At 42.8% G+C, this 25,547-nt stretch overlaps 1 long non-coding RNA gene across 3 annotated transcripts in view; it reads left to right on the forward strand.

Annotated features, from left to right (window-relative positions):
* LOC146856984 (uncharacterized) overlaps positions 1-25,547 on the forward strand; it is a 266,518-nt gene that overhangs the window by 48,628 nt on the left and 192,343 nt on the right. The gene's annotated exons all lie outside the window — the stretch shown is intronic.

Consider the following 25,547-nt stretch of genomic DNA (forward strand, 5'->3'; position numbering starts at 1 on the left):
ATTTAGCAGAAAGCTAGCTCTTGGTCCAGAAAGTGTGCTTTTTGTGATTTGGCCTAAATCCGTTCAGCAGTATTAGAGGTATTAACAGAAATCCAAATTTGTCTATCTGTGGATGCGAATCCTTTGTGGATCCACCCGTGGTGGATTCGTGGCTCCACATGCCACAGCAGGGCCCTGATTGGCTGGCCACAATCTGAGAGAAAAGTTGGATCCATCATTATCTGTGTCAGGAAACTTTCCCCAGAACTAAAAAGAAGCATGTAAAACAGATAAAGGTATCAGGGTATATGTGCCCTGACCCTATGGGTGTGTTATAAATGAGGTGAAAGCATGTTTAATGTACAGAAAAATGTCCGAAAAAGTTTTTGGGGTCAATTGTGAAATCCGTGGAGCTGTCACAGTGCTCAGCCCAGCCCCCGTGTAAAAGCACGAACCACGCCACTTATTAACTTGGCAAGGGCTCCGCTGAGTGTCACGTAGGATTTGTGGAAAAACATTACCAAATTGGGCTTCTTTGCAGAAAGCATGGAAAGGGTTAAAGAAATACGGACCATCTAGAAGTGGTATAACAAAAAAGAAAGATGAAAGGAATGCTGTGATTTCGTAACTAGAGCAGCATAAGTAAGACCGAATAGTGAGGGGTAGCCATTTTACCTACTGTACCAAAACAAATGTGATCAAAGATAGAAATATATCTGGAAGAACAGAAAAGAGCTTTTACAGGTATGTCAATTATGTTGTAGTATATGAATGTATATTTAGATAAAACATTATGAGTGTATGTAAGCTGAAAGAAAATGTATTCCTTTCAGAGGCTATATAAGAAGGGAAAATAGAAGGGAGCATAGATGAGAGCATTAACGAAAAATACTATGATTAGGAAAGGAGAAAGAGAAATTGGTATACTGAAAGTTTGGTAATTTTATCAAGCCAGTATGAATGAATGTGTTTGAAATCAGATTTGTGTAATTGTTTGCTTACAGTATGTAATTTAACAGTATATAATTTGCACGTGCTCACACAGTCAGACAGGCACTTACATATCCGGTTACACTTCCACAAAACCACTTATTTACCCACCATTCATATAGCCAGACAGTGATTGTAACACTCAGTCACGCAACTATAAAATCCTTCACACCGCCATTTACTCACCTATATGTCCAAATTTGAGTACTAGTTCAGCCTCAGAGCCTGGGATGACATGTACAGAATGCAATCTGCACCACAAAAAATTAGGACTATTTTAGCACTCTTGAGAAGGGAGAACCCTGATTGCAGTTGATATCAGAACGAAGTTCCCAAAGTGTAGAGGGCTTTAATAGGAAAGAGAGGAGTGGACAAATGAGTGGCTAAAGTCTCCAGAGGAGAGAGGAGATCACCTAGGGACAAACTTCTCTATTGGATATGGTGCAAGAAGTACTGTTTCCCCCCAAATCCAGTCCCCTGAGAATCTGAAGGACAGACGGGCTGAGTGGGACCTGAGGCCACATCTTAGATAGTTGGGTGCAGAGGATAGACAAGGTGAGGTTAAGAGAACCTTTGAGTAGAAAAGGGGCATGCTAGCTAGAGTGTTAAGGAAGCACACTTGAAGGCCAAATAGGTGTTAGAGTCTAGCAGAAAAGGCTTGACTACCACTACTGTGTCCAGTGCAGAAGAAAGAGTTTATATATTCAGAGACTTGGTGCCTGACTTTAAGAAGGGGTTTGATATAGACAGGTTATATCTGGCATACGAAGTAGCTATAGTGGTACACAGGATATATTAGGAGGATTATAGAGATGACTTTGAAGTCATATTCGTGGTGATGGGACTGACAGCATGGGTGCAGAGTCAGAATATTGAATCAAAAATATCGAGTTGCACAAATATCGAGTTGCATATATCGTAGGTCAGAAATATCGACAGCAAGAATATTGTGGTCAAGAATATTGGCTTAAGGTAAGTAATATCAATTTTAAAAATATTGAAGTGTTTATTTACGTTTGCAAAAATCAAGGTGCCGATTACGATCCGTTAAAAACCGCGTACGAACCGTCGGTCGGAGCGAATTCCCCGTCCGACTCGTACCCGGTTGTAAAACTTTACAAACATGGAATTACGATTCGCACGGAAACACCATTTCCGTACGAATCGCAAAAAACACCGACCGACGAAAATATACATACGAATGTGATCCGGGAATGTTGCGACGTGACGTCGGGACGCTTTCAGGCAGCGTTTCACGAACCAGGAATTACGATTCGAACCGACAGCAGTCCGGACGGCAATATTTTCACGGCACCCAAAAAGTGCCGCAAAAGCGAAGTACGGCGCGAATCGACCAGAGTAGGTGGCCCGGTACGCGCCGACCCCCCCCCCAGCCCCCGTAGGTACGCGCCGACCCCCCCCAGCCCCCGTAGGTATGCGCCGACCCCCCCCAGCCCCCGTAGGTACATGCCGACCCCCCCTGTGTGTACACCCGTGTACGGTGCGTACCCCCCCGTGTACGCTCGAGTCGAACCCCCACCCGTGTATGTACGGTGCGTACCCCCCCGTGTACGCTCAAATCGAACCCCCCGTGTACGCTCGAGTCGAACCCCCACCCGTGTATGTACAGTGCGTACCCCCCCCGTGTACGCTCGAGTCGAACCCCCCCGTGTACGCTCGAGTCGAACCCCCCCGTGTACGCTCGAGTCGAACCCCCACCCGTGTATGTACGGTGCGTACCCCCCCCGTGTACGCTCGAGTCGAACCCCCCTGTGTACGCTCGAGTCGAACCCCCCCGTGTACGCTCGAGTCGAACCCCCCCGTGTACGCTCGAGTCGAACCCCCCGTGGTACACGGGTGGGGGTACGACTCGAGCGTACACAGGGGGGTTCGACTCGAGCGTACACGGGGGGGTTCGACTCGAGCGTACACGGGGGGGTTCGACTCGAGCGTACACGGGGGGTTCGACTCGAGCGTACACGGGGGGGTTCGACTCGAGCGTACACGGGGGGGTTCGACTCGAGCGTACACGGGGGGGTTCGACTCGAGCGTACACGGGGGGTTCGACTCGAGCGTACACGGGGGGGTTCGACTCGAGCGTACACGGGGGGGTTCGACTCGAGCGTACACGGGGGGGTTCGACTCGAGCGTACACGGGGATGTTCGACTCGAGTGTACACGGGGGGGGTACGCACTGTACATACACGGGTGGGGGTTCGACTCGAGCGTACACGGGGGGTTCGACTCGAGCGTACACGGGGGGGTTCGACTCGAGCGTACACGGGGGGTTCGACTCGAGCGTACACGGGGGGGTACGCACCGTACACGGGTGTACACACAGGGGGGGTCGGCATGTACCTACGGGGGCTGGGGGGGGTCGACGCGTACCTACGGGGGCTGGGGGGGGGGTCGGCGCGTACCTACGGGGGCTGGGGGGCAGGGTCGGCGCGTACCTACGGGGGCTGGGGGGGGGTCGGCGCGTACCTACGGGGGCTGGGGGGGGTCGGGGCGTACCTACGGGGGCTGGGGGGGGTCGGCGCGTACCTACGGGGGCTAGGGGGGGGGTCGGCGCGTACCTACGGGGGCTGGGGGGGGGTCGGCGCGTACCTACGGGGGCTGGGGGGGGTCGGCGCGTACCTACGGGGGCTGGGGGGGGGTCGGCGCGTACCTACGGGGGCTAGGGGGGGGGGTCGGCGCGTACCTACGGGGGCTGGGGGGGGGTCGGCGCGTACCTACGGGGGCTGGGGGGGGTACGGCACGTACCGGGCACCTGTTTGGACGTCTCCATGGTTGTTATGGGAGTTCGGTGCGGACGGTCTTTTCACCATACGGTTGTACATTCGGACGCCCGGGATGGATCGTGATTCCCCGGTCGGAGTTCACCTTTCACGTTTGTACGGTGAATCGTACGAGGACGTGTCGGACACATTTTCCGACCCGAGGACGTGTGGGGAAATATTCCCAGTGCGGTTCGTATGGACTTTTTACCATGCGAATCGTGATTGCCAGTTCGTACGGCACTTGTACGATTGGTACACGGGTGGGGGTACGACTCGAGCGTACACAGGGGGGTTCGACTCGAGCGTACACGGGGGGGTTCGACTCGAGCGTACACGGGGGGGTTCGACTCGAGCGTACACGGGGGGTTCGACTCGAGCGTACACGGGGGGGTTCGACTCGAGCATACACGGGGGGGTTCGACTCGAGCGTACACGGGGGGTTCGACTCGAGCGTACACGGGGGGTTCGACTCGAGCGTACACGGGGGGGTTCGACTCGAGCGTACACGGGGGGGTTCGACTCGAGCGTACACGGGGGGGTTCGACTTGAGCGTACACGGGGGGGTTCGACTTGAGCGTACACGGGGGGGGTACGCACCGTACATACACGGGTGGGGGTTCGACTCGAGCGTACACGGGGGGTTCGACTCGAGCGTACACGGGGGGGTTCGACTCGAGCGTACACGGGGGGTTCGACTCGAGCGTACACGGGGGGGTACGCACCGTACACGGGTGTACACACAGGGGGGGTCGGCATGTACCTACGGGGGCTGGGGGGGGTCGACGCGTACCTACGGGGGCTGGGGGGGGGGGTCGGCGCGTACCTACGGGGGCTGGGGGGCAGGGTCGGCGCGTACCTACGGGGGCTGGGGGGGGGTCGGCGCGTACCTACGGGGGCTGGGGGGGGGGTCGGGGCGTACCTACGGGGGCTGGGGGGGTCGGCGCGTACCTACGGGGGCTGGGGGGGGTCGGCGCGTACCTACGGGGGCTGGGGGGGGGTCGGCGCGTACCTACGGGGGCTGGGGGGGGTCGGCGCGTACCTACGGGGGCTGGGGGGGTGGTCGGCGCGTACCTACGGGGGCTGGGGGGGGGGTCGGCGCGTACCTACGGGGGCTGGGGGGGGGGTCGGCGCGTACCTACGGGGGCTGGGGGGGGTACGGCACGTACCGGGCACCTGTTTGGACGTCTCCATGGTTGTTATGGGAGTTCGGTGCGGACGGTCTTTTCACCATACGGTTGTACATTCGGACGCCCGGGATGGATCGTGATTCCCCGGTCGGAGTTCACCTTTCACGTTTGTACGGTGAATCGTACGAGGACGTGTCGGACACATTTTCCGACCCGAGGACGTGTGGGGAAATATTCCCAGTGCGGTTCGTATGGACTTTTTACCATGCGAATCGTGATTGCCAGTTCGTACGGCACTTGTACGATTCGTACGGTAAAAAGACCCGATACGAGTCGTACGGGGACATTTTTTACCGGATCGTGATCGGCACCATAGTTGTTAAAATATTATTTATTAATGTTATGTATTTTAGTATATATTTTATATCTATGTGTTGTTTTTTTTGTGTAAGAATTGTTTGTATTTTAATATATGTGTTGAATTTGTAGTAGTTATTAATTAATTTATTTTTAATTTTGCATCTTTAGTCCCGAAGCGGGTTGTGGGTTTATAAGGGAAAAGGGTGGGAAGTCATTTTATTATTTTAAATGTATTGATTACTTTTTATTTATTAATATTTTTTTCATTGAGATGTTATAGTGTTAAATGTGTAAAGTAATGTATTACTAATTATTTATTACTAATTAATTAATGATTGGTTGTTAATTAATTTAAATTAATTAATTGGTTAATAATTATGGTAATTGTGTAATACATTTTAGGTGTGTGTTGTGGTGTTTATAGGTGTTAAGGGTGGGAAGTGATTTATTTTTAATTGATGAACTAATAATTGGTTGTTAATTAATTTTAATTAATTAATTGGTGAAGAATTATGGTAATTGTGTAATTAATTTTAGGTGTGTGTTTTGGTGTTTGTAGGAGTAAAAAGTGGGAAGTAGTTTTTATTTAATTAATTAATATTTAGGGGCCAATTCTGATCCGTGTCAGAAGGGCACCGAACGCGATCCGGCCGGAAAAACTACGAGCCGTACGTGTGTTTTCCGCCCAACTCGTACAGCTGAACGAGCGAGCAAGTACGATGCCAGCTACGTGAAATTCACCGACCGAGTCGTTTCCGGGTCTGAACCGCTCCGTACGTCTCAGCCGTAAGCTAACCGTGGCGTGCAATGGATGCGATTTACGATCGAGCCAGTATGATGGAGTGTCCGGCTCGCACAACGTCCGAGAAGTTGCCTTTGGGGGTCTGCGTCGGACCCCCTGTCACCCGCAGCCCTACGACTCAAACACAGGGTCTCCCCAACACAGGCATGTACGGTGCGGATGGCACCAACGCATACCCACTGTAGGGGGCACCCTTGTGCGAGACGTACCCATTCAGTCAATGGGAGCCCATGTACGCGTCGTACGACCGGCTCCCATTGACTTCCATGGGAGTCCGGCCGAACCGAGTCCGGCAGCATACGGCTGCATTGTACTCGCTCGGCTGGACTGCAGGACGGTCGGAAAACACTCCAGGGTCGGAGAGCTTTCCGACCCAGATCGGAATCGGCCGCATATTTGTTAAATTAATGTTAATTATTTGATATGTATTTTGGGTAATTGTTTATTTTTTTGTCTGTTGTTTTTACTTTTAAAGGGGTAAAAGGTGGTATTAAATGAATTTTAATTACTTTATTATTAGTTGTTAATAGTTATAGTTTTTAATTTATAAATAAGTTTTCATTGTGTTTTCTTATTTTAGAGTTTACTTTAGGTGTGTGTTGTGGATATCATAGTGTTAGAGTGTGTGTAGTAAATTAATTCTTATTAGTTTTTTTAAATAATAATATGTTTTAATTTGATTAATAATTATGTTTATTTTGGGGGGAAATATAATGAAAAATGTTTAAGTGTTTTGTTATTGGTGTGGTGTTATAGGGTAGGGAATAGAATAAATATATTTATGTAATGATTAATGTATTTGTTTGTAAACATTTTCCTGTTTAAAAGATTTTTTTAATACATTTATTTATTATTTTATATTACAAATTATTTGTAGGTTTTTTATTGGAGTGGGAATAGTCATTTTTATCCCTCCGCCATCCAACACTTTCCCTACTGTTGCACTCCATGGAGTGGGAATAGAAATTTTTACCCCTCTGCTATCCAACACTTTCCCTACTGTTGCACTCACTGGAGTAGGAATAGTAATTTTTACCCCTCTTCTATCCAACGCTTTCCCTACTGTTGCTCTCACTGGAGTGGGAATAGTCATTTTCACCCCTCCGCTATCCAACACTTTCCCTACTGTTGCCCTCTTTGGAGTGGGTATAGTCATTTTTACCCCTCCGCTATCCAACACTTGCCTACTGTTGCACTCACTGGAGTGGGAATAGTAATTTTCATCTCCGCTATCCAACACTTTCCCTACTGTTGCTCTCACTGGAGTGAGAACAGTAATTTTTACCCCTCCGCTATCCAACACTTTCCCTTCTGTTGCACTCTTTGGAGTGGGAATAGTAATTTTTACCCCTCCGCTATCCAACACTTTCCCCACTGTTGCACTCTTTGGAGTGGAAATAGTAATTTTTATCCTCCACTATCCAACACTTTCTCTGCTGTTGCATTCTTTGGAGTTGGAATAGTAATTGTTTCCTCTCCGCTATCCAACACTTTCCCTACTGTTGCTCTCACCGGAGTGGGAATAATAATTATTTTCCCTCCGCTATCCAACACTTTTGCTACTGTTGCACTCACTGTAGTTGGAATAGTGAATTTAATAATTTTGCTATCCAACATTTTCCCTACTGTTGCATTCTCTGGAGTGGAATCGTAATTTTTTCCCCTCCGCTATCCAACACTTTCCCTACTGTTGCACTCACTGTAGTGGGAATAGTAATTAATTCCCCTCCGCTAACCAACACTTTCCCTACTGTTGCTCTCACTGGAGTGGTAATGGTAATTTTTGCCCCTCCGCTATCCAACACTTTCCCTACTGTTGCACTGATTGTAGTGAGAAATTTAAGTTTAAATAATTTTTAATAGTTTAATGTTTTAATTTGTTATAGAATTTTTTTGATATTTTAAATTATATATATTTTATTATTATGTAATTTACATGTTTTCAAATAAATTAAACATAATTGTTTATTCATTATTTTAAATTAAATATCTATATATTTGTATAAATTGTTGTTTGTGTGTTTATCTCTTTTTAATTAGGTTTATTTGTTATATTTTGTTAAAATGTATAATAAATGTAATTTATTTTGTTAAAATTAATATTATATTTATTTTATTTAATATATGGTATTTTATTTTATATGTATATTTAAATCAATATTTTTTACATCAATATTTTGGATTCAATATTTTTGTACTTACCTGTGTAGGTATCGAAGTCAATATTTTTGTAATCTATATTTTTTTTTCAATATTTTGAACATCAATATTCTATCAGTGAACCGACAACATGCTGGCTCCAGAGAAGGGAAAGAGGTTGAGGTATCCCACTATAAAGGTGGTCCTTGTCAGTAAGTATGAATTAACCCCAGAGGAGTACAGGTGGAAATTCAGTATTAGTCAGAAACTACTACTAGAAGGATTTTGTGGGATAGTTTTCAAATGTTTTTGAAAGTACTGTTGTTTATTTAAAAAGGTGCTTCTAACAGTTTTATAATTTTGGACTGAGAAGAAGGAACTTTAGGGACCTTTTCTTCAGACACTTATTGAAGTTCTTTTACCTTTTATTCTGATACCATTCAATGGCATCCCCATAATCTTGTTTGAATATAGTAGATTGATACTGAAATGCTTTTATATTTCTTCAGATCTACTTCTGTTTAGTTTTTCAAACTGTCCACTTATAGGCAACATTTCTTTCATCATGCAACTTCCATGTTAGAGAACATCTACTTCTTTATAGTAGATATTGTGTTCAAGATATAATGTAGCTCTCTTCACATTGTTTACATCCACTAGTTCCTGACGGGTTTTGTTGTTTTGTGTGGGCACACCATTTACTAGAATAACAAGTGGTTATTCCAAATCTGTCTCTTCACCAACAGTTTCAATATAGTGTTTGACATCTAAAGGAAAAGGCACAACTGTACTTTAAGCCCTTTCAGAAGCTGGGTGGATGATACCTTTAATGTTAGTGTTTGCTTCTCTCAGAAATTAATGTAAGTGATCCCAGAAATATCCTGCACAACTCAACGTTAGAAACCAAGCTAGCATTCCTAATTTTCACAACATGTACTTAAGCTCAACATGACGACGAGACCAGTACTCAATCCTCCCAATATTTGTAGTGGTAATGTAAATAGACAGCAGCACTGCCAGTACATGGGCGGGGTCCTACTGTATCAATTTAGTCCTGGTGAATAATACACATACTGCTGCACTCCCATTTACACACAGGAGCATGTCTACACCTCCCTTGTACCCCTTCATCTATACCTTCTTGTACCTTTCTAAGAACCATCTCTTCTTTTCCTATGGTGCTACTTTTTGGTGTAAAAGTTCATGTTTTAGTGTGTTTCTGTATTTGTAACTAGTTAAATAATTTATGTTATGTTTGTTGATTGTTTGGTTTAAATTGTATTGTAATATGTTAAAACAAATACTTGTAAAGTTATGAATATATTTATTATTAAGTTAATGTATGGGCTACAAACACACCCATACAGGTAATCATGCATGTACTCACAGACCTATACAGTCATTCACACAGGTACAATAGTAAGCCACATAAGACATGTTTACAGCATCAATCATGTGGCAATCCGCACAGTGAGTAATCATCTCACTCAACTATTCACAGGCTGCTAGTAATGAGATGACTGCAGCCAAACGCTCTCCCAAGGGTGCTGTAGTGGTATAATATTCTGTTGTACCTAGTTTTTCGTGCATCATTCAGTTGTACACCCTTTCATGAATTGCTTTTAAGTACTTCCAATAGGAACTTGTCTAATTTGAACACTTCTTGGAAGTGCTGCTTGGTACCTGTATGCCGCAAATATTACATTGCACATATTTAGCAGTTCCAAGTCTTTTCCCCAGAAGGTATAGTAATGTGCTTTCAAACATCACTTTATTTTGTGCTGTTGTATAGATATAAATTCATGTGTTTCAACTGATTGTGTAGAAAACTATAATCATAAATATTTAATAATAGTTAAATAAGTTGTGTTATTCTATTTATTTATTTGTAGTGAGTGCAATCCGCAGTGTTCCTTAATTGCAATGAGATAGTGTGCAGATTGGGCTTCTTTTCTACAATATTTATGATTGTTTTTCCCCCACTGTTCAATAATGTTTGCTTAAAAAGTACATTGTTTATTGTGTGTGAGTAAAGAAGTTGAGAACAGTAAAAAAGGGAAAATGAAATGCCTATTTATATTAAGATATACCTTTACAGGAGGATACATGACTAGTTGTTTCTAAGAAAGTATGTATTTATACATTGTTGAAATAGTAAGTTAGTTATGTAATTCTATTAATCATAAAATTAATAAATGTTTTTTTCTGTTGATGCAGACCAATGGCACCATTTATTGGGGTAATGTACTTTACTAATTAGTTCTTGCATTGTTGTTCCATAACTTTAGATTTTGAGGATGCACACCCAAGGATAGATTGCTACAGTTACTACACACCTAGGAAAACATCAGTACAGCAACTCACACACCTAGCTACACACAGAAAAGCACTAACAGACAAAGGATCACACTGATAGAGCCACTGACACATCCAGCCAAACACTAATGAATCAAATAACACATCCAGGAACACACTGACACACACAGGGACTTACCAATGCAGACATTTACACACCCAGGCACATAGCAATGCAGACATTGACAGAGCCAGCCAAAACACTAATGCATCCAATAATAAACCCAGGCGCACACAGATGCACACATTGACACACCCAGAGACTTAGCAATGCAGACACTGCCACGCCCAGGCATACAGCAATGCAGACACTGACACACCCAGCCAAACAGTAATATATCCAATAATACTCATGTATTGCCTCTGTGAGTGCAACAAATGCTTAGCACTTCCCTCTGATAAGCATAACTGATCACCCACACCACCACAAAAAGAGAGTTAGTATTATCTACTTATACCTCTGCATAGCCATTTGGGATTCTGCAGACTCTCTATATAGTGTATTTCATTTTAGTACGCTGTATAGAGAGCTAGTTTCCTACAACCAACAATTACATTGCTTCTTTCAAAGCCCTTCACACCTTACCTATGGATTGCCCAATCAATCTTCATGCAATCATATATTCAGTGTCATCCTCCCCCACTCTTATGGTCCTTAGACACATAAACTAACACATCAATATCAAACCACAGAGCACTATTTACGCTGAACTTTTTAAAGGAGACTACTGTTGACTGCATAGTGTTAATAAGTATGCCTTATGGAGTGGATAAGAGGACAGAGGCCAAGTCTTGATAATCTAGCATTAGTTATTGAGTCATAGTGAGAGGCAAGTGCTTTCTGTTGGTTAGATATATCTGTATTGATAGTGTAGGATAGAGAGTAGTGTGAAAGTGAGTGTGTCAATGAAGTGTAAATGTTGGTACTAATAAGGGAGTGTGTAACAGACTGAGGTCGGAATAATGGCCAAACATTTTCCTGTAAGGTACGAGTAGAGAGATTGTTGATAAGCTCTATTCTCTTCTCTCCTTTAACTGCCCCCCTTGTCTCCAGTCTTAGATCACCCAAACCATTTGTGCCATTAATATAGACAAGCGCACAGGTCTCAGCAGATGGGAAAATCACTATCAGACATCTAGATAACTAAGCTTTCACTCCACGAATGCACCATGATGCTAGTCACCGAGGAAGACATCGTTAACATCGCATGGGATACAATGCATGCCTTTACAACGCGGTTGTTACAACGACCGTGTTGTTACATCGCAAACCATTACAACGCAAGTTGTTACAATGACTTGCTGTAGGGGGCAGAAGGTGTTGGATTTAAAATCCAACACCTTCCCTACTGTTGCACAGACTGGAGTTTGAATAGTAAATTATACTATTGCAACATCCAGCGCCCCCTACAGTAAGTCATTGTAACAACTTGCATTGTAATGGTATGCGATGTAACAATGCGGTCTTTGTAACAACGGCGTTGTAATGGCATGCGTTGTATCGCATGCAATGTAACATGTCATATTCTAGCCACTGCTAAAACATCTTTCCAAACATAATGTCCCCTCTTAAATCTGAATTTAGATGCCTATTCCAAACGTTCTACTATGTTCTGTCTCCTGTGAACAGTGGGGGTAACCCATTTAGAACTCTGAAGTTTTATTTTGTCTTCTCAACTTTGTTTAAAATCACGTTCATCAAGAATCATTACTAGCTCTGTTCTTGCTCCACTATCACAATTTTACAAGTCAGTCCCTCAAAAAATTTGTTATTTGATTATTTCATGATTTTATACAGCCCACTACCAACCAGGGGTATTTAGCTGAATATTAAGTAGAAAGGCAACATCAAGAAGATGTTGAGAGACGAAGTACAGGGAGAAGAAGAGAGGGATGATTCAGAGGAGTAAGACTGGTTCAGGAAGGAGGTGAGTCTTTGCCCACTTCCAGCAAGTGCTGATAGAGGGCTTGAATCTAATGTTAAGTGAAAGACAGTTTCAGGCTGATACCACTGTCCTGGTGCTGGGGAGTTTCTGGCTGAAGGAAGTGCTGAACCGAAAAGCTTCATCCTTCAAAACATTCCAGATTTATATATTTCTTTGACCTCAGCAGATAGGCAATAGAGAAGTGAAGAAGGGAGGGCTGTTCAGGTGTATCGCTTTATATGCAATGTAGCATTGCTTTAAGGTCATATGAATGTTTAGTGGTAGCCGATGAAGCTCCCTGAAGATGTGAGAAATTTGATTTTTTGGGGATGGTGCAATCAATCTGACTGCAGAGTATCAAACCAGCGGCAGCTCCTCCACAATGAGTGAGGAGCATTTCCCCCAGCCCGCTGCCTCAAAACAGCAGGAAAGGAAAAATAAAACGATAATAAACATGTTTTATCATTTTATTTGTCCTTTCTACCGAGTCTTTGGGGGCAGGGCCATGGGGGTGATAGGCTGCAGGAGTGGTATGTGCACTGTGATCAGTGCGCATGACGATTTGGCCGGCTGTCTCAGGCCAGCCAAAACATCACGTGCACTGAAGCTGTGTCCAACTCGAGCTGTGTTGCCGGGTTGGAGACAGCAGGCACAGGCTCCCAGTCTCACTGGAAGCACAAATTCAGAGCGCTCAGGCCAATCGTGACTCTGCTTACAGCAGCATGAGAGCAGCATCAGGATTGGCGCAATGGAGTCTGGGAGCCTGTGTCTGCAAAGAAGAGGAGCAGAAGAGCGAGATGGGGCTGGCTGCAGGTAAGTTATGTTTTATTTTATAATTTGTCATCCTTTGTCCTCCATCCCCTTCCCCCACCCTGCCACTCCTTGACAACACCAGCCACTACTGTATTAAACTACCATAAGTGGAAACAGAGAAGACAGAGAAACCCAGTTCTCTGGCTCTCCCCCACTAAGCCATCAGCGCTCACTCACATAATATACCTCTTCTGCTCTCAAATAATTGAATACTAGACTTTCTTCCAGGGTTGTAGACAGCCTGATAATTAATTTGAAAGCAAGAATACAACAATTTGAATAGATTAAAACCAGTGCAAATCAATACAACATGATAATAAAACCGATCCTAAAGATTCAGTCAAACCTTGGCCTTGAAAACAGATGATAGAATATTGTTAGTCTGCACGGTTTTGTGAAACAGTGTATTACAAAAGTAAAATATATCAAATAGATAAATGTGTGTGTGTACATGTATATAAAAACATGGCATGCCACAAAAGTTGTTTATGTTCCCTGACTAATATGTATGCATTGGAGTCAATCAGGTTAATTATAAATAAAGTCCATGGAATAACTAATACAAATGTTATTAACAAGAAGGACTCTGCTGAGATAAAGGTAGCATATGTTTGCTATGACATTATCCAGATTCTGATTCTAAAAGACTAAGGGCATGATTATGATAGCGGTCGGAAAACACACTGAAAGGCTGTCGGTGGTGGCCCAACCACCAACAGATCTTTAATCAGATGTATGACAGTATAACGCGTGTCATTACAACGCGTGCAGTTACATCACGCTATGCCATTACAACGCAAGTCTTTACATCGACTGGCGCTAGATGGCGTGCTAACATTAGAAAAGTGTAATTTACTATTCCAACTCCAGTCCACTTAACAGTAGGGAAGGTGTTGGGATAGTAAACTACACTATTTGTAATGTTAGCACGCCATCTAGCGCAAGTCGATGTAAAGACTTGCGTTGTAATGGCATTGCATTGTAACATCACATGCGTTGTAACGCATGCGATGTAAAAGCTGTGCGTGGTAAAAACCGCGTTGTAATGGCTGTTCCCCCTTTAATCCAACAGCCGTATTACAATTCTTGTGGTTGGACCCACAGCAGTCAAAGGTAAGACCGCCATCTCTGCCAGGATTTAAGATCCTTTTTTTATTTTTTTATTTTTTTTATTTTTATTGAGTTTACAGATGTCATACAAAGGAAAACCATAATACAGTGAAACTTATTTGTCCATCAAATGCCTTAATGAGCCTTTTACAATAGAGAGGCAAAAATAAAACTAAAAAAAAAACAAAAAAAAAACACAATATATGGCTGCTAAAGATTTCTCCAGCTGGTTAATGGAGCCCAGATTGCTCTCCCCTTATCCCTTACTGTAATACTTTTTAATTCAAATAAGCATGACTCTATATTATGTACCCCGAGCAGCCTTGCCAACCACATTAGGAAAGTGGGAGGAGAAGAATCCTTCCAACCAGCAGAAATAAGAATACGAAGCACAGCTGTACAGATAAAAACCAGGGCTTCCGCAGTGTTACATAATGTCATACTCCTATCTACTCCCATTAACATCAATGTGGGAGAGATATCAATTTTGCATTTTAAAAGCCCCTCCAAAAAAATTGATATTTCTTTCAAAATAATAGACAACTTTTCACACTGATAAAACATGTGTATTAAATCCGCTGGGCTTTTATCACATCTAGGGCAATTATCCTTCAACACCACACCCCAAGCCGCAAGCTTTGCCGGCGTAAAGTACAAATTGAATAGTGTTTTATAATGCTGGGCCCTGAGGTTGGATGAGCGAAGTAATTTCTTATTTAACATTAGAGCAAGATCTAGGTCCACATCAGGATCACCTGTCTTGACTGCTAATGTAGACTCTACTTTCTCCAGATCATCCTGAATTCCCTCCAATAAATGACTATATATAATTTTTATTTTATTTCCCCCGTTCCCTACATAGTCCACCAAAGGAAAACGTGTGGATGTCAAGATTCTTGGTCTAAAAGCCATCAATGTTTTTACTACCTGTCCGTACAAAAACCAATGGTTAGTGGAGATCCCGAATTTAGACTGGAATGCTCCAAAGCTTAAAATTCCCCCCCCCTCCAGAAAGTCGCCTATAGATCTAATACCATTTTCGCTCCAGAGAGGATTGATCATATTCATGCCCAGAAACGGAAACAGATTAGAATTCCAGAGAAGGAGATAAAAATTAAACTTGGGGATTCCCAACAGCTTTTGGGCTGCTTGCCAAGTCCCCCATATCCCATTCGCTATCTTCAATCTAGGCTTCTTATAAAATCTCCGATCGACCTCCCTCAGGAGCAGCCCTATAGCTTTTTTCCCAAAAAGGAGCTCAAAAATGGTTGGGGGGGCCTGGCTAGCTCCCTGGGCCGCTACTGGGCTAGAATCTCATTGAAAGAGGATTGACATGTGTGCCAATAAGCATGAAAGATGATATAGCCGAAGGTTTGGGACAGCCATACCACCCCTATCAAACGGGAGTGACATAAGGTTCATCGAGCGTCTGGTTTTCCCGTATTGCCAAATGAACCTATTGAAAAGACCTTCGAGATTTTTTAAGATTTTTTCCTCCAATAATAAAGGGATAGCTCGAAACAAATAAAGAATCTTAGGAAAAAATGTCATCTTAAGTACATTTATCCTTCCCACCAAGGAAAGGTGTAAAACATCCAGCCTTTTTAGCTCTGCTTCCATCGCAACCGTAAGAGGGCTATAATTTTCAGTAATGATCTTGTCGACGTCAGCATTAACTCTAATCCCTAGGTAGACTGCTGAATCTATATATCTATTATCTGTCTTAATGATATTCTTAGTGCAGATGATCTGGGTCTTCTCTTCATTAAGCAAATACCCAGACCTACTACCAAACTCCTTAGCCAGCTCCACTAATTCTGGCATTGCCTGATGTGGATCACTGGTAAAAATCGCCAGATCATCTGCATAAGCTAGCAGTTTAGTTGTATATCCATTAAAAATAACGGGGTTAATCCGGTGGCAGCCCAATATTCTTAGGATCAGGGGGTCAATATATAGCGAGAAGAGTATCGGAGAGCAGGGGCAGCCCTGACGCGTACCTCTTTTGATCAATATCTTCTCCGACTTCTCACCCATTACCGACACCCTGGCCACAGGGTCTGAATACATAGCTCGAAGAGCTTTGATGGTCTTGGGGCCGAAGCCCCTTGCAGCAAGAATGCCCCATAGAAAATTCCAGACTACGCGGTCAAATGCTTTCTCCGCGTCGAGGAGGATCATGGCCATCTCTCTCTCCCCAGCAGCATGGGCGTGAAATAAAGCTATAGCCCGACGAGTATGATCCGTAGTACCCCGCCCGGGCACAAACCCATGCTGCCAAGGAGAGACAAGATCACCAATGACCCTCCCCAGCTTTTTAGCCCAAATTTTTGAATATAATTTTGTATCTGCATTGATAAGTGAAATAGGCCGATAAGATCCTGGCTTCTCTTTGGGCTTGCCCTTTTTATGAAATATAATTATATTAGTCTCCTTCCAGGAATCCGGAATAACGCCTGAGCACAAGATGCCATTAAAAAGATCTAACAAAATAGGAAGTAACTCATTTTCAAGACTTTTATACACCTCCAAAGGAATTCCGTCTGGGCCCACAGCTTTCCCAGCAGCCAGTTCTCGAAGGGCATCTTTAATCTCGGTTATCGTTAGATCCCTTTCCAACTCCTCTCTTAAGGCTACATCAAGTGAGGGGCCTATATTACCATTCTCTAAGCTGTACAACTCTTGCTGTTGAGCTTGGTGGCTCTCATCATCATACAATTTTTGATAAAAATTTTTAAAGACTTTTAATATACCCTTAGTCTCCGAGTATGTCTTCCCCTCATCCTGTATACTCGTGATAACATTCTTAGTTCTATCCTGTCTAATGCGTAATGCCAAAATCCTACCCACCTGTTCCCCAGTCTCATACCGCTTCGCCCTTGAAGCCTGATACTCCCCCACCGCCTTCTGTGTGACCAATTTCTGCAAATCAGCTTTAATAACCGCCATGCTTCTAAAACTCTCCAGCCCATCCAAACCCCTCCCTATTTCCTTACTATGCAGCTTTTCCGCTTTTGCTAGATCATCCATAAGCTTATCAACCTTTGCCATATCCTCTTTCCTTAACTTAGCCGAACAGCTAATAGATTCCCCCCTAAAGGCCGCCTTAAAGGCTTCCCAAACCCCGTTCCTGGAGGCACTATATCTATTTGCATCAAAGAACTCCCCAGACCAATTTTTAATGTGTTCAAGAAACCTCCGATCTGATAATAATTTTCTTTCAAAGGTCCAATTAGTTTGCTTTTTCTCTGAACAATCTATCCTATATGATAAAACAAGAGGATTATGGTCAGAGATTAATCTGGGGAGTTTCTTAACTTCGGATTGTGAGATAAAAAAGTAATCTAGTTTGGAGAATTTTTGATACGGATTCGAGAAATATGTAGACCCTGGGTCCTGTGGTTCCCTTTCGCCCCAGACATCTTTAAGCCCATGAGAGCTTATAAGGGAGGACAATGCGCGGTACACCCTGGGTTTTCTTCCTAGATATTTATATGTATCATGCCAAACTGCGGATATATTTAAGTCCCCACAGACTATCAAAGGAGTTGGCCAACCTGCCAACTCTTCTTCCAGATAGTCAAAGATATCTGAATCATCGCAATTTGACCCATAAATAGAGCAGATTGTAAATCCTAAACTTAATTCTGCTATGACCCAGCGACCTAGCCTGTCACTTTTAACCCTCTTCGCTCCCCCTAAAGATGTTCTGCCCAACAATGCTACTCCCCTAATCATAGACGTCTGTGAAGTACAAACTATCAAATCATAGCCTCTTATATTGAGCAGATTACGTTTGGCCCAGGGGAGATGGGTCTCTTGTAGGCAAATTAAATGTAGCCTATTATGTCTAACTAGATACTCCAACCTTTGGCCCTTCTTCCAGTCATTCAATCCACTAACATTGACAGTGCATATTTTAATGTTCATACTGATATAGTTTTTCTAGACAACCCTGCCATACCAAAACCCTGCAGAAAACAAAATTGCCAAAACAGGCAACTAGCATGTCAACAATAGAACAAAATTCAAAACTATAAATCCTTCTACAACACCTGATCAACTCATTTTTGTTTTTACACCCCTTGTCCTGTCCCAACCCCCTACACCCCCCCCACCCCTGTCCTCCAAGCCGCCCATCACCCACCCCTTCCCCCTTAAATGAGGCGCTCAGACCTAGTCTGTGCATGTGATGTGAGCAATGGTCGCAAGTGAGGAATAAAGTAAAAAGATACCACCTAGAGATCCTAGAGATCCTAGAAAACCTAGAAGCCTTGAGACGTGGAGAATAGGAAAAAAAAAAAAAACACTATAGTCTATAACCATATAAATTGGTCCTGAGAGAGAGAAAGCCAAGATCCATGCCAACAGATAATTACACGAGAATGCCTAATTTTCCAAGTCAAGAAACTCCTTTGCCTTTATCTCAGAGGCGAAATAAAAGGATTTCCCTTCCTTAATAACTTTTAGTTGAGCAGGGTTTATCAAGTACACTTGTAGTTTCTTCTCCTGGAAAGGTTTAATAAGCTGACGTAGTCTCCATCTCCTTTCTACCGTGGCATGGCAAAAGTCCGGGCGAACAAAGAAAGACATTCCTTCAACAGTTCTTTTTGCACAGGTCTCGCTTTCTCCGCAATTAGCTGTTTTAATGTGAAATTGCCAAAGAAAATCAAAATTGCCCTTGGCTTGTCCCCTTCTTCGTATTTGTGCGAACTCTAAAGGGGGTACGATGGACTCTCTGAATCTCAGACTGCCAGTTCCAAGTGGCAAGCTCCGGAAATGCTTGATCGAACAGTTTAAGGATAAAGGCTTTGATATCCGACCCTTCAACCCCTTCCGGGACCCCCAGGATCCTAAGATTATTCCGTCTTTGCCTATTTTCCAAGTCCTCCAGTTTCCATTGGATATCAGACATCTGCGAACACTGAGCATCTACTTTATTTACTGCATCAGCAGCCTGAGACTCCGTTGACACAATCCTCTCCTCCAAATTTGATACTCTGTCACCCAATGAGGCACTAGCCTTTGACAGCCTCCTCACAGCCCCCTGCATTTTCCTCATTGCAGCTTGTGTCTGCTTGCTGTCTTGGCGTGTTTCCTCTCGATGAGAGATAATTTCCTGGTGTATAGATTCCAGTAGAGCCACCTGAGAAGTAACCCCAGAAGGGCTCCCTTGCGATGGCATGGCCAATGGGTGAACCCAGCTACTTTCATAATTAGTCTGATCCTTCGAGGCTACCACTGGCCTTACCGCTGTGGTAGGTGGCTCCTGCTCTGTATCGCTATCCGTACCATGAGTACTGCCATCCGAAGAAGAGCGATGTTCATCATCATCTGACCACTCAGGAACCGAGAAAAAACATTCGCTAGGGACTTTTTCCACCACACTCGGCACTAAATCCCCTGAGGCAGTTCCAACAATTCCAACAGTGACTGAAGGGGGGTTGCCAGTCTCTCGAGAGACATCCTTCCCAAGCTGTATCCCCCCCTTGCCTCCTCTACTAAGCCGTTGGCCCGTCTTAGGACTGACTGCAGTCTTGATGACCTCTGCTTCGTCCTCAGATAGCCTCCCTGTCGGGGTAGCAATAGTCGCCATTGATATGGCAGCCAACACATTCCCTCCATCAGGAAGAGAGGTGACTAAAGCCTGCCCCCCCAAAACATCGATGCATTCGCTACAGTCTTCAGTAGAAACATGTTCCTGTTCCCGTGCTCCCTCACAAGACTCCAAAGGGAGATTTTTTTTAGCTCCTTTCTCCTTGCCACTATTCAAAAACATATTGACAATAGAAGGGGCTGTGGTAGGGGCAGAGGCAATGGCATTCTGGCGAGTCTTACCAGCTAACTGATGTTTCCTAGCGGTGAGAGGTCGAGATTCAGCCGGTGTGTTTGCCTGCTCCTGCAGCGCCATTCCACCTTCCGCTCCTCCTTTCTTTTTGAGCGCAGCCGCTTTAGAGTTGCTTGCTTTTGGGGGCATGACAGCTGTATTCGACAATCGGGCTCTTCGTCTCGTCATAGAGGGGCTCAGACTGCCAGAGCTTTTCTCCCAGTGGCGGTCCCTTGCACCTCAAGACGGCAGCTTACTCCGCTCCGCCACCTCCGCTGCCTCCGCAGCCACCACTGCCTCCGCCCACAGCCTGCCGATACTCTCCACCAGTGAAAGGAGCAAACAGCTGAAGCAACCAATGCACGAAATATACAGCCGCTTGAGCCACAACAGCGAAGCAAGAGGATCATCACGAAGTTCAATTCTCCTTCAGTCCGCAGATATAGACATCCAGTTTTCTCCACGTTAATCTCACATTTCAGCCTTCATCCTCCTCGCGACCTGCTGCTACCGACCGCGTCTACGCGGCCGCCATCTTTCCCAGGATTTAAGATCCTGATGGGGCAGTATTTAGAGTTGTTTCCCTGAATAGCAGCAGTGCAGAGACAGGCACTGCCGTCGGGATTTGGATATCCCTTATTGACAGCCTTTTTTATGGCGGTAACATTGCCATGAAAAGGTTGCCGGAAAGTAATATGGGGGAAGGGCCCAAACAGGGTCCCATGCTATTGTAGGCCACTCAAAATTGGCTCTGGGAGCATATGTAGTGTCCTCTCTCACCTCCATGCACCATGTGCCATGCACCACATGGCATGGTGCATGGCACATGGTGCATGAATGTCCTGGGGTGCTGCATGGTGGTGGCTTGTGCTGCGGCCCTTTACGTGGGCTTCAGCATGCCACTGCCATGGTTCTGAGCACTTTCAGACCTCCAGCCCGGCAGTCACATTGGGCAGCATCCTCACCACTGCAATTGCAGACGGCGGTCAAACTGACCACTATCACAATCAGGCCTTAAGTCCATTCATTTTAAGAAAAGCCTTTAGAGCTATGTGTCACCACCATTTAGGCATGCCTAATCTGTCACAGTGCTCCTCTTGATCCCTAGTTGATTAAATATGGGATTTAATAGTTCCGTATGAACAATCTAATCTAACCCTTGGCAGATACATAGAATATGTATCAAAATGTCTGCTTCAGTCATGCACAAGTGACACTTTCCTTTCAAAAGGACCTGATCGCCAGCAATGGGACAATACAAAAACAAAGCCAGATCCCTTCACGCTTTTGCTGGGAGTACAAAGAAAGTAAAAAATAGTTCTGTGCATAATAAAAAAAATCTTGAATTCACAACTATTTTAAACTTGATATCACCTTTGTGAAAATAGATCTAGCTTGCTTTATTATTAATCTCCTAAATGACAGTGGGGGTAACTGTCCATTCCAAGGGTCAGAAAACTGCAAACTACTAATTAAAAAGTCCCAATAGGATTTTGATGCAGTGGAGAACGACAGCTGAATTTGTTAATTCCTTGATAGATAAGTTGTTTTAAGGTGCCAGGTAATATAGAATGTAGCAAAAATTACATTCTAGCCTCACCTGAGCTTGTGCTGTAAAAGAGTCTGAGCAGAAGTCTGTATGATCAACAATGTGCAATGCCGTCCCATTGAGCTTTAGATTTGAGTGTTGTGCAATTAAGCCTTGACTCGCCTATATGTTTATGGACTCACCCTTCTTCTTATCCATTAAATTTCATTACAAGTATGTTCTATTTAAGGTTATTGTTCCGTTGTCTAATCTATTGATCCATTGACATTGATGATAAAGTTTTAAGTTCTGATTTATTAATTTCCTATATTTTCTTTTTTCTGATAGTATTAAATATTATAGATTTATTTTGTGGTCTGTGGGCTTTCATTTTGGTCTTATTGTAGAGTATACAAATTTGAATTCTGTCTGTAATAACTGTCCCATTTGTGCACCCATAAATTGAACACTTATCTTGAGCCTATTATTAGATCTGTTGAGCCGTCAATGTAGCCTTTTTTCAGTAGGCGGTATAAATTGATCATGAAAGGCATTGTTCCAAATTATTTTCTTCATTTCAATAACTATCATATTTTCTCCTTCTTTTATAAATGATTGTCAGCTGTGGTATATGCATTGATTATTGCAAATTGTTTGTTGCTTCTAATTGGATGTATACTATAAGAATGTTTTTATATTGAAATCAGTTAGGACCCCATGTTATAATGTTTGTTGTTAATTAAAATTAGAAGATCACCGCTTGCTCTTCCCTTTCTGTTTTTTGTTGGCAGTGCATCAAAAGAAGTGAACTTTGAAAAGAGATAGTTATGTTCCCAGTTTCTTATTAACCAATAATTTGAATATTATTATTTATGAAAGATATTTAGGGCCTTATTACTAATTCGGCGGTCCATGGGACCACTGAACCTGTGGTGGTGGTCCAACCACCTTCACACTGCGGGCTCACCCCCAGTATTATGAGTGTGGCGGACGGACCACACCAGGACCACTGCTACCGCCAGGGATCAAGGATCCTGCAGCCGTCCTGTAGGTGTCAGGAGCATTAATATATTGACTGTGCCACTGAGGCACCACCAAGCATAATAGGAGTTGCTTGTCCACAGCCCTTTTCATGGTGGTGAGCCTCCCATGAAAAGGATGGCAGAGAGGCAACAAAGGCGATCCTGGGCCTGAGGGTGCATGTGTGGGTGGCACATGAAGGTCCCCCCTGGTTTTGCACCCCCAGTTCCTGCACGGTGTGGCATAATTGCCACACAGTGTGGAAAGGTGCAGTCAGTGCTCTGAGAATGGTGGTCTGCATGTCAGGCTCATCAATGAGCATGTCAGGCTCCTCAATAAGCCTGACAGGCTCTTCAGTGAGCCTGAGAGACAGCCACATCAGACTGCAGCACCATCCGACAGACCAGGATTTAACTCCAAATCTGGTGGGTTGCAGCACCACAGCTTTGGCAGTCCTACAGTGGACTGTGCATTGCACTGTCCTCTGTAGGACCGCCAAAGTCATTATAAGGCCCAAAGTCTGCTCCTCCTAGCTTTATCTGTCTGTCCTGTCCTGCAATGCTCCACTAGCAAATCCACATGGAGAACCATTTTGTTATAAGTGCATATCAGAAATTCGGCTGCATTCTGTTGCACGTTGTTTTAGTTATACAAAAATTATTTGTGTCATCAAGTTCATTAAATGGAATTGTGTCTGCCCCTTGGAAGAATCTTGATGTACTATGAAGGCATTGCAAGCATGCTTGTTTCCTTGTTTAACGTGTCTTAGTAAATTGAGACATTTGTTTTTTGTGGCTACTATCATTATTATTCCCCTGTTTGCCAGACTGTGTTTCCTAAGCCATACTGTAGTAGACCATTTGTCAGTGCACCAGATTGTACATGTGTTTTTTTACTCTACTGCAATTACAAATGAGCTTGATACATATTGAACCTTTTGATTTGATTTGGGTGAATTTTTCAATTGATTGCAAAAATCTCAGTAGGGTTTACCTTTTCAAATGGCCTGTTGATCTATCGGTAAGTTGAAAAGACATCAATGTAATAGGATTCTGAGGGCCTTCCAGAAATGTTGATCGGACAAATTCATGTATGTTCATACACAATTTCACAAGTAAAAGTATCTCGCATTTGAAAGCTCTTCCTAAGGTGCTCTTTGTTTGAATTTGATAATGGGTTAATATTTTATAGCCCTTCAATGTAAACACATGGGTGTATCTTCTTTATGCTAATTCTTTCCATAATTATTGATTGATCTTCTTCTCTGTCTCCATTGTTTATATTAGAGTTTGGTATTGTGTTATGATGTGGTTTGCTGAGTGATATAGCAATGGTTGGCATCCCTTCAGTAGCTATTCACTTGTTGTACTCATTTTGTTCTGGGGGCAAGATTGTTACTAATTTCAGTGCTGTTTCTCTGGTGTTTGGACAAAATATCGGAAAAATAATATTGTGATACAAAAATATTGTATCAGGAATATTAGGACATCAAACATATCATGGACAGGAATATCGAAGGTAAAAATATCATTTTTAGTGGTGTTTTTAATTTCAGTGTAATAAATATCAATTTAGAAAATAATGTTGTGGAGTAATATCGTTTGTGAGTGTTAAGCAGTATGTAATCTATTGTAGTGTGTTTGATTATATTTATACTTTTTGTGTATTTGCATTTTTTATAGATTATGTTATTCATGAAATTGTTGACATTTGTATTTTAATTGTATTAATATATATAATTAAATGCAGACTTTTTTTGTAGCGGGATATTGGGTTTTTAGACAATAAGGGTGGGGAGATTTTTTTAAATTGCATGTTTAATAATTTAAATGTCAGATAATATTTAAAAAATAATTAAATTAGTTAATTTACATTTTCTATTGTATTTTACAATATTAATATTTTAATATATTTATATTTGATATTAATTAAGCTATGTATTAATGGTATTTTTTAAATAAGAAAAAATAAATATGATAAAATATTGAAAACATATATTTTTTCATTAAGTAGCATATTTAGAAATGTTAATATGTTAAATAGAATGAGTACACTTTCTAAAAAAATCAAATTGTATAATTTTTAATACAACATTGATTTTGAATTGTAATCAATTTTTTTAAATATAACATTTACAACATTGATTTTTAATTTTAATCAATTTTTAAATATAACATTTATAGCAATATTTTTCGAATTTGATTGTCAATTTTGTGCTATGATTTTTTCATCCTTTAAAATTTATGAATAGTAGTAAATATTTTGAACAATATTTTATTTTTAATAGTACTAAAATAGTACTTTTATAATGTAAAATATAAATATGAATATAAATGTTTGTAGTTTAGATTAGTGTGTTTTTAGATAACATTTTATTAAAGTTTACATTTCAAAACATCTGTGAGAATATCGAGTATTGATTGTGTTTGTAATATTTTCATTTTCTAATGTATGATGTAAAAAAATTTATTTTGAAGTGGATAGTGTACATTTCAACTCTTTACTGTTCAACCCTGTCCCCAAATATGGTTAGATTGATGTGGAAATAGCAAATGTTACCCCTTTCATGCCCAACACCTTCCTCCAATATGGTTAGTTTGGGGTGGGAGTAGTAAATGTCACCCCTTCAGTGTCCAAAACCTTCTTCAAATTGATTAAGATTGGCGTGTGAAAAGTAAATGTCATTCCTTAAGTGTACAACACCTTCCCCAATATGGTTGGATTGGAATGGGATTGTAAATGTCACCCCTTCAGTGTCCAACACCTTCAGCCAATATGGTTAGATTATAGTG

This window comes from Triturus cristatus, chromosome 3_2 (assembly GCF_964204655.1).
Source record: "Triturus cristatus chromosome 3_2, aTriCri1.1, whole genome shotgun sequence".
NCBI classification, from domain to species: Eukaryota; Metazoa; Chordata; class Amphibia; order Caudata; family Salamandridae; genus Triturus; species Triturus cristatus.